Source organism: Portunus trituberculatus, chromosome 18 (assembly GCF_017591435.1).
Source record: "Portunus trituberculatus isolate SZX2019 chromosome 18, ASM1759143v1, whole genome shotgun sequence".
Lineage (NCBI taxonomy): Eukaryota > Metazoa > Arthropoda > Malacostraca > Decapoda > Portunidae > Portunus > Portunus trituberculatus.
Genome location: NC_059272.1, coordinates 26,874,827 through 26,880,228, shown reverse-complemented (window position 1 = coordinate 26,880,228; position 5,402 = coordinate 26,874,827).

The window sequence follows — 5,402 nt, the reverse complement described above, 5'->3', positions numbered from 1 at the left end:
AGCAGCAGTAGTAGTGATAGTAGTAGTAGTAGTAGTAGTAGTAGTAGTAATAGAAGTGGTAATAGTAATAGTAATTGTTGTTGTTGTATAGTATAGAAATAGTAGCCGCAGTAGCACCACTAACACCACCACCATCATCATTATCACCACTATCACCATCATAACATGCCATCCAAGTCAGTGGTTATAAGGAGCCGTGCTTATTTTAAAGTGTCTAGTGACGTGCTCGTAAGAAGATGACATCCTGCCTTCACGTAGCCTTCCCGTCTAAGTGTTCCTCCACTCAAGTCTTAACTGGACGCCCTTCATATCCGCATTCATGGCCTCCACCATTTACGTGATGGCTGCTACATTGATGTCGCCACTCAGTCATGTCTCCTACACACTTGCACTCATATTCTGAAACACTTTTATACTGCGCATCCACAAAAAAAAAAATAAATAAATAAAAAATAAATAAATAAATAAAAAATAAAATAAAATAAAAAGCTGCACTTGAAGGCTTTAAGAAGATTCCTGTGATTCTTACATTATCAATAGGTGAAATACTTTTAAAAAACTAACTTATTCCCCTTGAAAATAGTCATGGTGAGAGAACAAAGCAGGTCAGAATAAGCTTTAACGATACAAGCTTTATACATATGCAAGAAAATATGCAGTACAGTTATGGAACATTTTTCACCGATATATTTCACGAGCATCTATTTTTTTTTCATTATCCATAACGCTTATTCGTTTAGTCATTGAACCCATACAAGTAGGAGAAACAACATCCTCAAAACGCATTTTCGTATAGCCAACAACAACGAACTCAAGATCCGATTACATTCATTTCTTCCAGCCGGCTGACAATCTCGTGCGGAAAGAATCCCATAAGTTTGACTCACGTAATGTTGGTCTGTATCGTGTCACAAAGCCGTGCTAGACTCAACCAAAACTTTAATCTCGTGAAGGCATGCACATTCCAGGCGCATTGTTCACTGGAGCAAGTCACCAAATCTTCGTGGAGGTATAACTGAGTCTCCTCGTCTTCCTTCGTGTGCTCGTGACGGGACTCGTAAAATCATTTCCAAAATATCCGAATGGCATTTCCTCCTCCCAGGTCAAAGCGTCGTTGGCTGAGATAAGACAAAGAAAACGATGCATAGAATTCTCCTATCTATACGTGTGCTCTAAAAGTTTCGCAGACAAGAATGCGGCACTGACTTGCTTCCCAACTACCGGAAAAGGAGCAGCTTGCGTGCCCCCATACCCGCCACGATCTGAGATTCCAGGCACGGGTCAGCCATCAGGAGGGTTATCTTGCGGGGGTGCATCAGGAGTCTTTGAAGGCCTCGTGGAGTTGGACAATGTTCCCCAGCGAGTGTGTGGTTACGATCGGGCCGTGCTGCAAATATTACCTGGAGAAATTCGAGGTGATATTCCACGAACACTCGAATTGTTCTCTCTCTCTCTCTCTCTCTCTCTCTCTCTCTCTCTCTCTCTCTCTCTCTCTCTCTCTCTCTCTCTCTCTCTCTCTCTCTCTCTCTCTCTCTCTCTCTCTCTCTCTCTCTCTCTCTGACGAATTACTATATGATTTAATTACCGTTTCTTGAATTTCGTCTACACACACACACACACACACACACACACACACACACACACACACACACACACACACACACACACACACACACACACACACACACACACACACACACACACACACACACACACCTGTAACAAACACCTCCAAGAGACAAGAGACTTCCTTCCTGTCCTCCTTTCCTCCTTTCTTTCCCTTCCTCCCTTCGTCCTCTCGCCGATCGCCCACGAGCTCTCCCGCAGAGGCCACAAACACCGCTTTCATTAGTGTCCCAATCTGAAAGGGCTGTTGGCTTCAGGTGGAGGGGAAAAAAGAAGTCCCATCGCATTTCCAGACATGAAGGAGGACGAGAAGAAGAAAAGGGAAGACCTGGAGACCTAAAGACCTGAAGGTGGCGCAGAAGTGTGTTGCGCACGTCCCCAGATCAATACGAGCGGCCTCATGCAAGGACAGACCTTGATATTGGCTGAGAGAGAGAGAGAGAGAGAGAGAGAGAGAGAGAGAGAGAGAGAGAGAGAGAGAGAGAGAGAGAGAGAGGTGCAGACAGACAGACAGAAAGAAAGACAGGTAATGTGAATAGTACTGGTGCTAAAAAAATTAGGTTAATTTACATGGATTTACATTCGCGAGTCATGCTCAAACGCTCACATATGTATACCCACATATACACGAGTACACTCACCCGCAACCGCACACACACACACACACACACACACACACACACACACACACACACACACACACACACACACACACACACACACACACACACACCGCGTAGTGTAGTGGTTAGCACGCGTGACTCACAATCGAGAGGCCCGGGTTCGTGTCCCGGTAAGCGGCGAGGCAAATAAGCAAGCCTCTTAATGTGTGGCCCCTGTTCACCTAGCAGTAAATAAGTACGGGATGTAACTCGAGAGGTTGTGGCCTCGCTTTCCCGGTGTGTGTTGTGTGTTGATGTGGTCTCAGTCCTACCCGAAGATCGGTCTATGAGCTCTGAGCTCGCTCCGCAATGGGGAAGACTTGCTGGGTGATCAACAGGCGACCGAGGAGGTGAATTACACACAAACACACACACACACACACACACACACACACACACACACACACACACACACACACACACACACACACACACACACACACACACACACACACACACACACACACACACACACACACACACACACACACACACACACAGGTACACACATGTATTGGGCGTGTGTGAGCCAAGGAAATAGGTGATATACCCGTGAATGGTGAGGTGCTGTGCGTGTGTTGGAATATCTGTTCACGATATCGATACAAAAGATCGAAGCAATGGTGATAAATTATTTTTCATGTAAAGTGCGTCATGAGTCAGTGTGTGACACAAATGATAGAAAGAGTGCCCTGAAATATGCGAAAAAAACATTTATACAAATATTTTAATTTTACTGTAAATCAAATTGATTAGTACGTTTGAAAACGGATCATAATATGGTATATCATTGTACAAAATTTGCATGGAACTATATTGGTCAATAATTTGTAAATTACTATATGGATATTCATCGTGAATTGAGAAATATTCACATGAACGGAAACTGAGAGAGAGAAAGAGTTGAAAACTTCTTGCTGGAATAAAAAAATAAATAAATTGATTTGTTTGTGTGAGCCGGAGAAAACGCGATGGTGTCCTGCTGCTAAGTCTCTTCCTCCCTCTCTCGAGACGCGTAACTTAGAGGGCGAGCCAGATATGACAGTACATGTAACAAAGGTGATAAAAGAGGAGGTGTTGCACAGCGGCGAAATGCAAAAATCGTGGAGTGTCAGTCCAGGAAGAAAACACAGTACTAAATAACTTTGGTAGATGTGACTCAACGTTGCAACAATGATCTCTCCTTACTTCTAAAAAAAAAAAGAATACGATATAAGTTCAAGGTATAATTGCGAAGACACGGACGGTGAAATAAGTGACCGAGTAGATAAGATCATTAAATACTTGTGGGATCTTGATTTTTACTCTGGAAAATTTTGGAATTTGGAAGTGTCATATAATGATAAGCAGAGTAAGATTTAAGTAGCATCATCATTATGTAATTGGTGATGAAAGTTGGAGTTTCTTTTGCATAGTTTATCGTTACGCTGGTGTAGAGGTGTGTGGTATTGCATGTTAGAGTTTATGAATCGTCTATCGTTTCAGTGTTGTTTCACGAGCTGGAAATCGGCCGTATATGTTAATTTAGATACAAGAATTTCTTCATCTCTGTAAATTATCGCTAGATGATCAAAACATCTCCAAATGAGAGGCTCCGTGCAACCTCAGCAGCTGTTAGAAGGTTCTGGTGAAATAGCTTATCACTGCGACTGTCGATACTCCAGCTATTACTTTACCGAGCTGCGCCTTCCATGTAGAGAACAGGGATATATTATGAATTTGGAGCACATGGTTCGGTAGACAAAAACGAACTGAAACCACATATATATTGCAGAATAGTTTTATCATTTTCCTTGGTTTACGTAAAATGTTCAGAACACATTGACTTTTCAATAAGTTTGAAGTCTTCAAACTAACCCTTGAAAATTCGGTGACCTGGTACCTCTTGAAAGCATGATATAGAAGAAGGATAACAATAGATAAAGTTTGTCGTTTAGTTTAGGGGTTCATCCCTACCGTGTATAACAGTCACAGTCTGTTGTTTGCCAAGATGTGCTGAGTGTGAGTAGAAGTGAGGATGAGTAACACCCTGAGCTGTGAGAGGCGGTGGAGCCAGGCAATGTATTCAGCAAGTTTAATGCAGCATTCATGAATATAGCTTTTCAAGACAGCTCGCAAAGCAACACTACGCATGAATGTGAGACTCGGGTGGGTTAAGGGACGTAAATTTATGAGACGTGAAAGCCTTTCACTCACTGGAAGATAAGACGCCAGGAGCATTGCAGGAGTTTTCAACTTGGGTTGGGATAGGTCGTCTGTCAGGCGACGTGTATATTTTGAGGTGAGAAGGAATCATGAGGAACTGGAAACCAAATAACTGAGTGAAGTAAGAACACCTTCTGACAGACCTGGTGAAGTTGTCACCAGCAGGTCGACATGAAAACAAAAATCATAAACAAAAATAATTGATAATGAAAATAATAATAATATTAATAATAATAATAATAATAATAATAATAATAATAATAATAATAATGACATTAGTAAGTTCGTCGTTTTAAACTAGACTCAAGTCACTATTGAAGTTTTCGTTTTTTGTTCTTTTTTCGTGAAAAGTAAATTCTGAAAATCTTTTTATAAGAAGTGACGCAGACTTGACAAAAAAGGTAAAAGGTCATCAGTGGGTTAAACGGATGGATCCTCGCAAAGTGTCGATGAATTCGCTTTTTAATTATTTATTCGGGATAGTTATTTTAATTTCTTTTCACCAAATACCAAAACACTTTTGGCAACTTTCTTCATTTTACACTGTTTTTTTTATTATATAATTATATAAGCCGAAACGATAATTACTCCCATTGATGTCTTATGGCACTGGTTCAGACGCTGCTGTAAATTTGTCATTAAAGCCAACTGTGACCTCACTGAACGTCTCCCTGTGTCTCACAATACAGTCACAGCCCGCCCTCTAAAGACAACTCTCTTCCTTCACACAAAACTACATGCACCTCGCTACACATACTTTTTTCACTCAAGATTTTAAGTTGAAAAAAAAAAAAATAAATAAATAAAAATGATGACTCCTATACCAGCCAAGGAGTCGCCTTTCCTTTTCACTTTTTAGGGACCGGCATCTCACTGGGTTTTTTTTTTATCACATTTTTTTTTACCCCT